The sequence below is a fragment of the Adiantum capillus-veneris genome, chromosome 18 (genome assembly GCF_014529385.1).
Source record: "Adiantum capillus-veneris isolate H3 chromosome 18, ASM1452938v2, whole genome shotgun sequence".
NCBI lineage: Eukaryota > Viridiplantae > Streptophyta > Polypodiopsida > Polypodiales > Pteridaceae > Adiantum > Adiantum capillus-veneris.
This window is the reverse complement of record NC_140948.1, coordinates 4,215,957-4,228,632: the sequence shown is the minus strand read 5'-3', so window position 1 is coordinate 4,228,632 and position 12,676 is coordinate 4,215,957. Positions and strand designations below refer to the sequence as shown.

At 45.4% G+C, this 12,676-nt stretch overlaps 1 protein-coding gene across 1 annotated transcript in view; it reads right to left on the bottom strand.

The window, feature by feature from the left end:
• GPS1 (geranyl diphosphate synthase 1) overlaps positions 1–12,676 on the bottom strand; it is a 105,696-nt gene that overhangs the window by 54,523 nt on the left and 38,497 nt on the right. The gene's annotated exons all lie outside the window — the stretch shown is intronic.

The following is a 12,676-nucleotide window of genomic DNA, read 5'->3' as shown; positions in this document are numbered from 1 at the left end:
AACAGGTGTCATCATGTAAGCCCACATTGGGTAGTTGTCACGATCCAATTTTTACTCACCAGCAAACATCTTGAAAGCATCTGTGTTGTCGTTGGACCTGATGTGAAAACTATCCCGAAAGAGGAAAAACGAAGTAGGACCAACACGTGCTATATAGCACAACCCAAAGACGACTGTAAGGGCCCTGTTCTACAAAAAATTGCACTGACATAAATTCTACACAAAAGGACAATTGCCTGTGCAATACTGCTTGTAGTCGAAACGAAGACCGCAATGAGCCCAATTGAAAATTTTGAGTAGATCAAGCTCATAAAGCTATCCTAAAATATTAGTCGATCTGTTGACACTCACCAAAGCTCACCCAAATCGAAGAAAGTGAGCAGGCGGACAATGGCAACTATACCCAGGAGAACACAACCTGCTCTGACACCAATTATTGGAATTAGGGTTGCAAGGAAACACACGCAGCTTGGAGAAGATGAAGAAGCTCAAGGCACACAACAGAGAGTATATTGCTTAGTGCACAATGGAAAGATAAGTTAGCCCTAGAGTGATGGATATACAATGCACGGGGGCGGGGGGGGAGAATCTCCTAGTGAGCGAAAAAATGCCCCCGCGATCCTCCTCTCTGTATTCACATACATCACTACCACAAATACGGTAACACCAAATTGACAGACCCTTTTCTACACTACGAGATGGAGGCTGAGGCAGAGGCAAAGGTGAAACCGGCCTGTTCAATCCAAAAAGGGCGGTAGACTTTACTTTAAACCTTGATTTAGCTTTCACCCATTTAGTTTGTCTTCCACTTTACCTATACTTTCAAGACACAACAAAGGGGAGAGGGATACACGCTGCTAGATTGCACCTGTATGAGTAGACCGACACCAGATTGGCCCCTAACTTAGGCGCCCCTTTCGGTATTTCTTTATTGTTCAAAAGAGGGAATAAACGTTGTGGTTCCCTACAAGCTGCCCCGCACAAACTCGGCTAAATTTCCACTATTCCGACCTGATTTCGGCAACATAACTGTACTAGGACACTTCACAGTCAATATTCCCACGCATTGAATGACTTTCCCGACGCATACGGGCACTTTGCAAAACCTGGCGAGAATCTGCAGCACGCTGAATTCTCTGTTTTCAGCCCCGAAAATGTGCCAGATCACCTCTACAGCGGTCCCCTTGCGTCCCCAAACCTCCTGGGGATATTAGGGTCCGTTTAGGGCCAAAACCCTAAACCTGCAAAAATACACAGCAGGCTGTAATTTACTGTTTCGGGCTCCGTTTCGCGTGTCGGTCGCATCCGTAGCAAGTCCTCGAGCTCCCGCACCTGTAGGGCTACTTGCCCTTTGAATCAGACGAGATTTCTGGCGTGAAACCTCTCCGAATTCACCTGTACCTGCGGGGGGATTAGCCGCTAGCTAATCCAGTACCTGTGCAAGAGGCTCTTGCCTCGGCAATCGCACATGAACCCACACAACTGTACATTGGTCAAATGAAGAGCCCACTAGTGGGGCATAACATACTGCCAAAGGGGAGAGAGAGGGCAGTGCGTAGCGTGCAAGGCATCACTCCTAGCACCGCACTGTACATAGGAGGGAAAGCAAGCACTCCATAGCTCTTAACCTGTGACAAATTCTGAAAATGAGCCTCTCCCAGCTTAAAATTCAGCGCCACTTCCTTCTTGCATTGGAAACTACACCAGAATGTGCCACTTGGCACATTTACAAGCATTTTCCCGTTTCAGGGTTGCCGCCTAAAAATCTCCCAACCAGTTGCCCAGCTGACTTCACGACAGAGTAAGAAAATGTTCCCCTTGTCATTCCGGAGGTAATGACGCCAACACATTTTCAGGTCCCAAAATAGCAGTTCCCTAAATTTTAGGAGATGCTGCCATTGTATCTTTCTAGGTCATCCGACCCTCTTTGTACATTGCGGCCACATCCAGAACTGAAATGTAGCCTCTGTAGCAAAGGATTCCACTTTGGCTAGTCAATGACCCCACTTGGCTAACCATACTCTTTGTCCAACCTTAGTGCTCTCTTGCCCTGCCCTCAGGCCTGGACTCCCTCTGGACAGTTCCACACTAGCTATGCAATGCAGGGCAGTTAGATTTCCCGAGGGGTGTTTCCAAAAAGTGAAAGTAAATAGATAATAAGAAAGAAATCAACAAAAAGGATAGATAGTAGTCACACACTGGTGACATACCCCCCTCTTGAAATCTCAAACGTCCTCGTTTGCATCTATGTCGTTCATGCTCCTAGTCAACACTGATGTATTCAACACCTGTCGACACATGTACGACACATACATGCTTATTGTCAACCCTGGTGTATTCAACACCTCGTCGACTCATGTATTGCCTGCGTGTGAACCCTGTCCCAATGACATAGTGGTAGCTTCGCACTCTACCATTGCTTTGAGTCACTAACTTTCCAATGACAAAATGGTAGCTGCACATTTTGCCACTGTCTTATAGTACACGTTGGATCCCGTAACACTTTCGAGCATACCCAAACCGATAGTTTAAGAATACAGTTACACATGTACTCTTTAATAGAAGCAATTACTGTATCCTTGACAAACTGACAAGAAATACTCACTTCTATAGCAATAACCAAACTTTTGGACATTCCATAAGAGCAATTGCCAAACTGACAATCTGTATAGCTCTAACATTCATGTAACAGGTATTTCATTTGAGCTCACTTTAAATACCATGTACATCATTTGTTTCAGAAGCCATTGTCACACTGACAATCCATGTAGCTTTGAAACTCAAGGGGTCAAGGTAGGTTGCAAATCGAAGGCTTCAAAGTAAAGTGATAACACAGTTGGTGACTCTGCAAGCTCACCTTCTTCCATCCACTTAGCATCCATTGGTGGATAGTTTCTGAACTTTACCAAGTAACGCCTAGCAACCTTGCCTTTCACTTTCCTTTCTTTGTGTGCCAAAATCTGTTCACGGATCAAGATCTCGTCAAGTTCCTCGACTTCCGGCTGATCTTCAACTAGCATATCTTCTGGCATATCACCCACATAGGGTGGTCTGAGAAGACTCACATGAAACGCATTGTGAATCTTCCAACTGTCAGGCAATTTCAGCCTATATGCAACATCAATGATTATGTCGCATACTTGAAAAGGCCCATAGTAACGCATGTTGAGCTTTGGAAACAATCTTTCCTTGCCCTTCATCTTCTTTAACCTTGCCTTTTCAAAGCGTAAAAGCACCCAATCACCAAGTGAATATACCACTTCACGACGGTGACGATCAGCTGCTTTCTTTTGCTTTGCCTGAGTCTTTTCTAAGGCCACTTTGACCTTCTTGTACATTTCATCCATGTCCTGAACATACTTATCTGCTTCAAATATCTTGTCCTTTGTATGCAGTATGGGAGGAACTTTCTTGCCACCTTCAACTATCTCAAAGGGTGCCTTGCCAGTTGATGAACGCACTGTATTATTGTATGCATACTCCACCAATGGCAAATACTGCTCCCACTTTCCTTTATGCTCTGACACATAGCACTTCAGCAGATCTAGGACAGTAGAATTTGCCTCTTCTGACTGCCCATCTGTTTGAGGATGAAATGAAGAAGAGAATTTGAGCGTGGTGCCCATATTCTCAAACAAGCCTCTCCAGAACAAACTTGTCATGCGTGGATCACGGTCGCTAACAATCGACTGTGGCATGCCATGATACTTGAAAATATTGCTCATAAACAAGCGTGCCATCTGATCTGGCTTTATCTTCTTCCTGACAGGAATAAAATGAGCCTGTTTGCTGAATCTGCAAATGATGGTCCAAATACCATCGTTTCCTGTCTGCATTCTCGAAAGATCAAAGATAAAATCCATAGCAATACTTTCCCATGGTTTATCTGGAATAGGTAGTGGTTGCAATAACCCTGGTGTCTTTTGCCTGTCAAACTTGACCTTCTGGCAAATTAGGCATTCTTGCACAAAGGCATCCACATCTCTTCTCAATGTAGGCCAATAGAAGAATGTCTCAACCGCTTTAACTGTAGCATCGATACCACGATGCCTTGCATACGGTGGGACATGACTCTCTTCTATAACTTTGCGTCGCAATGGCTTTGTGACACACAATCTGCCATGCATCATCATGAACCCGTCTTTAAGAAGATAGTGTTCATGACGTTGTCCATCCATTAGCTGCTCGAAGACCCTTGCAAAATCTTCATCATTTGCATATCGTTCTCTCATATCATCAAGTTCATGATGATAAGGAATTGACACAGCTGAAATTTGTGGCTTCCTTGACAAGGCATCAGCCACAACGTTCTTCTTGCCTTCCACATGCACAATCTGAAAATGGAACATGGACAAAATATTTGCCCATCGCATATGCTTCTCAGATAACTTTGTTTGTGTCAAGAAGTATCGCAAGGTCTGATGGTCCGTTTGGACAACGAAATCTGCACCTAGCAAGTAGTGTTTCCAACTTAAGAGCACATGAATGACAGCCAGTAACTCTTTCTCATAGACTTGCATGGTCATCTCTTGCCCTTGCAAAATTATGCTCTCATAGGCTACTACCCTGCCATCTTGCATTAGCACTGCACCAATGCTACTACCGCAGGCATCACACTGGACCACAAATGACTTCCTAAGATCTGGCAACACAATGACTGGATTTGAAGTCATCTTTTCCTTTAAGAGATTAAAAGCTGAAATCTCTTGCTGTGTCCATCTAAAGGTGACTGTCTTCTTTTGAAGAGCATGTAAAGGTGAAGCAATCTCAGCGAAATTTCGGATAAACCGTCTGTAATAGGAGCATAGTCCCAAGAAACTTCGGACATCGTGCACCGTCTTCAAATCTGGCCATGACTTGATCGCTTCAACTTTTGCAGGATCCATTCTGACACCATCCTTTGAGACAATGTGTCCCAGAAAATGAATCTCTTCCAGAAAAAATTCACTTTTCTTTGCATTGATGAGCAACCTATGACTGCGTAGCTCTTTGAACACAATGGCCAAGTGATGCCTATGCTCCTCTTCATTCTTTGAGTAGATTATCATGTCATCAAAGAATGTACCAACAAACTGCTGGTGTGGACAGAAAATTCTGTCCATCATCCTATTGAACGTAGCAGGAGCATTTGTGAGACCAAAGGGCATCACTAAAAATTCGTAAAGGCCAAACGTCGTTCTAAAAGCAGTCTTGTGCACATCCTCTGACCTAATGCGGATCTGATGGTACCCACTCTTTAGATCTATCCTGCTAAACATAGCTGCTCCTTCTAATTTGTCCATAATATCATCAATTCTAGGTATAGGGAACCTATTCTTGATGGTATTCTTGTTCAGTGCACGATAGTCGATGCACATACGCCATGAGCCATCCTTTTTCTGCACCAACAACACTCGAGAACAGAATGGAGATGAACTGGGCTGAATCAGCCCCTTCTCTAATAGCTCCTGTACTTGGCCCATTATCTCTTTCTGCTGAGCACGGAGGCTTATTTGGTGGGCTACTGCCTGGCACCAAATCTATCGCATGGTCCTCGGGTCTCTCTGGCGGTAATTGAGACAGTAATGAATCGGAAAAACAGTCACTGTACTGTTGTAAAAACATTGACCTTTCTTTATCTAGCACAGATAAATTTGATTCATCACAATCTGACACTTCACGTGCAAAAACCAAGTACACAAAAAGATGCTTTTTCATTACAGAAGTAATAGCAGAAGCTAATACAGTGGGAATAGACTCCCCTTTAAGCTTTACATCCAGAATGCGAGTCTTTCCCCTGCTCTGTACAGTGATCTTTTTGTTGTAGGCATCCATGATTCCCTGTACACGAAACAACAACCAAGGAATACCTAACAACACATCACATCCGTCCAGTGGCATGATGTAAAATTCTTCAGCATCTACATAGGACTGGATATGTAGACGTAACTTTCCAATGATGGGTGTCACAGCGTCTGTATGGCCAGGACATGCCAAACCTGCCTCTGCTATTTACCCCATCTCTTCAGGTCTGATTCCCAACTTTGAAGCCAATTCTGGGGAAATGAAGTTGGCTTTGGCACCTGGATCATAGAAGATAAGCACTGTTTGATCCTTGACCTTTCCCCATGCTGTGCAAAGCTCACTTGCATCTGAACTTGGCTTGTCGCCCACCATATTTGGCACAAGACCAGCCATGGGCCTCTTTCCTTTCCTGTCCTCCTTGTCTTCAGAATGAGCTGGCCTTTTCTTTGTAGCACAATTGTAAGCAATGTGGCCAGGCTGCTCACAAATAAAGCATTTGTTCTCTGTCCTCAGGACCTTCTTTTGCTCTTCAGACTTGCGAGGAAAGCGTCTTTTCCATTTCTTCGCTGGTCCCTTTTCTGATTCAGCTGTAGCTTTATCTTTCCCTGCGTTGGCTGACTCCTGAGTCCCTTTAGGAGCCTCATTGGGAACGTGCTTCTTGGCTGAAATTTTCTTGCCTCATCCTGCCTTGACGCCAGTGTTAAATTCACAATCTTCTCCCTTGAGCAAACCATTGCCAATGTTTACTACCTCAATGAGCTGCGTCAAAGTAGTGACTTTTTGTCTTCGTACAGTACTTTCTCAATCCTTTAGGTAGGCCACAACAGTATTTTTCAATCTGTTCTGTCAATGACACAAACCTATAGGAAGTTACTGGAAGTAGAGCTTTCCAAAACTTCCGATTGTAATCATCCAGATTTCTGCAAGTGGCAGCATTAAGCTGGTGCCATTCTGTCATGACATCTGCTTCAAAGTCATCAAATAACCATGCTGCTGCAAAAATCTGCTTGAAATAAATCCATGTGGACGAAGCTTGCCCTTGAAGCAATAAAGTTGTCCACCATTGTCCCGCATTCCCTGTCAAGAAAGTGGCTGCCTTGCGGACCTTTGAAGCCTCTGTAAAGTTTCCCCCTGCATAGGCCTTGTCAAACTGTTGGAGGAATGAGAGAGCCTTCTTCCGGTCATCAAACCCTGTAAAGGTCGTGAAAGACACACCTTTGCCACCTTCTTTGTACGGAGTTGGCCTCTCCAGCGGCGTTAAATTGTCATATGGAAGTGACTGAAACATGGGAACACTATTAGGGTTCATCTGTGTTCCTTGGCCGCTATTAACTTGACCTGGAAATGCCATATTTGGCTGCTGATTTGTAATTCCAGCCATACCAAAATTTGCTTGTGGCATCCCAAATTGGCCCTGAGTGCTCTGAAACCCTGGTAGCATGCCCGTGACACCATACATGGGGTTGGGCATCATCGTTTGAGCACCCCCGAACACTGTTCCTGGCGTGTAAAACTGATTTCCAGGTGCATGACCAGCCATGCTCTGGAATACGGATCCACCTCCAAAATAGCCAGGGTGTACTGAAGGTGGTGGGAAGACCTGTTGCATAGCTTGTAGGTTGCTTCCCTGCCCATTAGAACCAGCTATAGGCTGCTGAAAGGTGGCGGGTTGAGCTGGTACAGCTTGAAAGACTGGCATCTCAGCCACCTGTTCTTGCACCTTAGGCACAGGTTGTGGAGACTGCATGTTCTCCGTCAAGTGTACAGGTGTTTCCATTGACTGTGCAATATGAATCACCTGTGCTCGAGCCTTAACAGGCTTTTGAATATGATCCAGTGACCCAACTTGCTGACACGGAACAGGAGGTTGCAGAAAGGCTAAAAACCTCGGGTTCTGCATTACTTGTGTGAACATAGCCACAACAATAGCCAACTGGGTCCTAAATATATCATCATCCGTCTGTGGTGGTCTTGAGGACTCACCCACTTCATGTGTCTGTTGACCCTGTGAAGAGGAAACCTCTTCAGTCACATCAGGAAACCTCTTCAGTCACATCATCTGGTCTGTCAGGCAAAATTACAATTCCCTGTGTCTATTCTATGATCCCCTGTGTCTTCAAGCCCAATCGGACCAAGACTCACTTCTATGGGAAAAAGTGATTTAATCCCGTCGATGGAACCATGAAACCGGCCTATTCAATCCAAAAAGGGCGGTAGACTTTACTTTAAACCTTGATTTAGCTTTCACCCATTTAGTTTGTCGTCCACTTTACCTGTACTTTCAAGACACAACAAAGGGGAGAGGGATACAGGCTACTAGATTGCACCTGTATAAGTAGACCGACACCAGATTGGCCCCTAACTTAGGCGCCCCTTTCGGCATTTCTTTATTGTTCAAAAGAGGGAATAAACGTTGTGGTTCCCTACAAGCTGCCCCGCACAAACTTGGCTGAATTTCCACTGTTCCGGCCTGATTTCGGCAACATAACTGTACTAGGACACTTCACAGTCAGTATTCCCACGCATTGAATGACTTTCCCGACGCATACGGGCACTTTGCAAAACCTGGCGAGAATCTGCAGCACGCTGAATTCTCTGTTTTCAGCCCCGAAAATGTGCCAGATCACCTGTACAACGGTCCCCTTGCGTCCCCGAACCTCCTGGGGGTATTAGGGTCCGTTAAGGGCCCAAACCCTAAACCTGCAAAAATACACAGCAGGCTGTAATTTACTGTTTCGGGCTCCGTTTCGCGTGTCGGTCGCATCCGTAGCAAGTCCTCGAGCTCCCGCACCTGTAGGGCTACTTGCCCTTTGAATCAGACGAGATTTCTGGCGTGAAACCTCTCCGAATTCACTTGTACCTGCGGGGGGATTAGCCGCTAGCTAATCCAGTACCTGTGCAAGAGGCTCTTGCCTCGGCAATCGCGCATGAGCCCACACAATTGTACATTGGTCAAATGAAGAGCCCACTAGTGGGGCATAACATACTGCCAAAGGGGAGAGAGAGGGCAGTGCGTAGCGTGCAGGGCATCACTCCTAGCACCGCACTGTACATAGGAGGGAAAGCAAGCACTCCATAGCTCTTAACCTGTGACAGAAGCTGAAAATGAGCCTCTCCCAGCTTAAAAATCAGCGCCACTTCTTGTTGCGTGAGGAAAGTGCACCAGAAGGTGCCACTTGGCACATTTATAAGCATTTTCCCGTTTCGGGGTTGCCGCCTAAAAATCTCCCAACCGGTTGCCCAGCTGACTTCACGGCAGAGTAAGAAAATGTTCCCCTTGTCATTCCGGAGGTAATGACGCCAACACATTTTCAGGTCCCAAAATAGCAGTTCCCTAAATTTTAGGAGATGCTGCCATTGTATCTTTCTAGGTCATCCGACCCTCTTCGTACACTGCGGCCACATCCAGAACTGAAATGTAGCCTCTGTAGCAAAGGATTCCACTTTGGCTAGTCAATGACCTCGCTTGGCTAACCATAGTCTTTGTCCAACCTTAGTGCTCTCTTGCCCTGCCCTCAGGCCTGGACTCCCTCTGGACAGTTCCACACTAGCTATGCAATGCAGGACAGTTAGATTTCCCGAGGGGTGTTTCCAAAAAGTGAAAGTAAATAGATAATAAGAAAGAAATCAACAAAAAGGATAGATAGTAGTGACACGCTGGTGACACAAAGGTGCTCAGAGAGGCAGGAGGATCTACGCACGAGGAAGAGCTTATGTAGGAGGATTGGTGTCACTAGACGGGCACCACGTGCCAATAGAAAAGAACAAACTTTTAGGACTTCAATAACCACTGAACTGAAAGAGAGAGAGAGAGAGAGAGAGAGAGAGAGAGAGAGAGAGAGAGAGAGGACACGCGACACGAAGTGGCGGAATTCCACCCCAGAGAGTATTGGCCCCAAACCTTGGCGCCCCTTTCGGTATTTCTTTATATTGCATCAACACAGTACAAGGCGGTACTGCAGACTCTGCACCTTTTCCAGGAAGCATGCCAGAGAATGAGCCCTAGGCTCATATTTAAAGGCCCTAGGCCCCAAAAGCAGTTTCACATAAAAAGCCTTCAAACTCAAAAGCTTCTTGTCCAAAAGCAATGCCAAAAAGCTGTCAACATAAATCACGGAAATCCGTACATTAGACAATGCAAAACGCGAAAATCCGTAGAGCCTTCCACGTCATCATGTCACCACAATTTTCGGGTTTTGATCGTACAGCTGCCACATCATCAGTATTAGCGCAAGTCTTTCTCTGTGTGGGTCCTGCTTTATTTTAATCCTTTATGTCTCTTGGGGCCCCATCGGACGGGGTCCCCATAAGTTGGTAGGAGGACTTCTTCTGTTACTTGTTCTTCTTAGGGTTTAGGCCCCTCGGCCGACATCTACAAGTTGGATCCCTTCTTCAGGCCTTTAACACGTCAGCAGTTTGTAACATCTCCCCTTCTTGAAAGAGAGTAATCGTCCGCGATTATAGCATATCTGCAAAACAACTCAAGTTAGCTCAAAAATTCCCGAGGGTCATTCCGAGGGACAATCAATTGGCTCTTTTTGTTAAGGAGTTAGCTTCTCCTTTCAACTCTTTTGATCAAGGAGTTAGCTTCTCCTTTCGTCTAGATCGGAACTCTTGATATTCCGGAGTAGTAAAATTAGCCATCACACCCAAACCGCACTGATCTTCCACGGGTGTCTTGATGCACTAAAATTACATACCCAGGCAATCTTATCCAATTAGGAATATTCAGTGGTTGGCACATCACAATGCAACACAAATGCTCACATATGCATGTTACAAGACATCTAAACATAAAGTCGCCAATGAACACTCCTCATGCATAACCTAACAAGGTCCGGGCCGGGAGATATTCAATGACTCCCTCATCACTCCTTCCACATAACCTAAAAAGGTCGGGGCCGAGAGATATAGAGACCTTGTACAACCAAACGCCCCCCCCCCCCCCTCCCGACCGCAGCTTGCGTCATTTGGAGGTGCTGAGAGTAACCACTGCTCAGACTTCTTAATACTCCTCCCGCATAACCATCTAGGTCTTGGCCGGGAGTCACAACAACAATTATTTTACAAGCATACAACCAAACGCTCCCCAGGCATTGGCCTGCGTCGCTCGGAGGTTTTCAAACATACAGCGAAACGCTCCCCACGCATCGGCTGCGTCGTTCTGAGGTTCAAACAAATACCAAAACAGTATTTCTCACTTCTCCACTCCGGAGTAAAATAACCAATTAATGAAACCAGTATTAAAACCAGAGTCAAACAGTTCAAATCGGCACCAAGACAGGTTCAAAACAGATACCATCCATTTCAAACAGGATCACCAAACAAGTTCTCAAACAGAACTCAAACAAAATTCAAGCTTAAAAGCAATCTTGACATCGATCGAGCTCGAAAAGTCGACTGCCTTTTCATCCTGAAACCTGCACCAAAAATTAGGGTTAGATTCCTTTCATAAGGTCGTAGCCTAAGACATCATGGTCCATCAGCTCTTGGACAGACAATTTTCCTCTGTCGGTGATGGTAGTCCTAAGATAGCAATCGCACTGGACCTCCAAGATAATCAACTCGAGAAGAGACATCTACTGAGAGATGTCGAGAAATTTCAAGATACAATCTGCTATGGTTTCCATGGCAAGCATTTCAGGATACCCCACTCTGCCAAAAGTTGCACTCTGAAGAAAGATGTCAGAAACCATATAACTTCGGGCAAAAATTTTCTTGAAATCTTGCCAAGTCCTTGGAAGGTGCGGCTTGGTAGCTGTAGACATCAACATCTGCATGGCACTGCCTCTGAGAAAAACAACAGCTCGAAACAAATCTTGGATCCTTCTCTTGCAAGTGATCTTTATGGTTCATGCCCTATAAGACATGAGCGGTGAAGACGAGAGCGCGCCCAATGCGCGATGAAGTAAGGGTGGGAGTGGCTAATAAGTCCGAGATCGGAGCACGAAGCTAAATTTCCAATGAACTTTGGAAGTGCGATCTTGCTGTGTCTGCTCTTTGATAGAACCGGTATGCTTTCAGAAAAGCACACGCCTGATACTCTGATACCACTGTCACAAGACGGGCACCACGTGCTAATAGACTTAAAAGACTTTTAGCACTTCGATAACAACTGAACTGAAAGAGAGAGAGAGAGAGAGAGAGAGAGAGAGAGAGAGAGAGAGAGAGGACATGCGACACGGAGTGGCAAAATTCCACCCCAAAGAGTATTGGCGCCAAACCTTGGCGCCCCTTTCGGTATTTCTTTATATTGCATCAAGACAGTACAAGCCGGTACTCCAAACTCTGCACCTTCTCCAAGAAGCATGCCAGAGAATGAGCCCTAGCCTCATATTTGAAGGCCCTAGGCCCCAAAAGTAGTTTTACATGAAAAGCCTTCAAACTCAAAAGCTTCTGGTTCAAAAGCAATGCCAAAAAGCTACCAACGTAAATCACGGAAATCCGTATCGCAGTCAGTGCAAAACGCGAAATCCGTAAAGCCTAACACGTCATCATGTCAGCGCAATTTTCGGGTTTTGATCGTACAACTGCCACGTCATCAGTATTAGCGCAAGTCTTTCTCTGTGTGTGTGGGTCCTGCTTTATTTTAATCCTTTATGTCTCTTGGGGCCCCATCGGACGGGGTCCCCATAAGTTGATAGGACTTCTTCTTCTTGACGGTTCCGACCAGGATTCCTCTTCCTTGGACAATTCAGAGTCCGATGAGCCGATGTTTGCAAAGAGGAAGCAAATTTACCGAGCCAACGTGTATGATTTTCTCAAGGATAGAAAGAAGAAACCCAAAGACTTTAAGCAGGGCAGGTAAGCAATAAAGTTTGATACTTTTTCTTGCTTCAAGGATGCCCACAGAGTCCTCGCTTTCATCCAACAGTTTGATATTGCATACTTC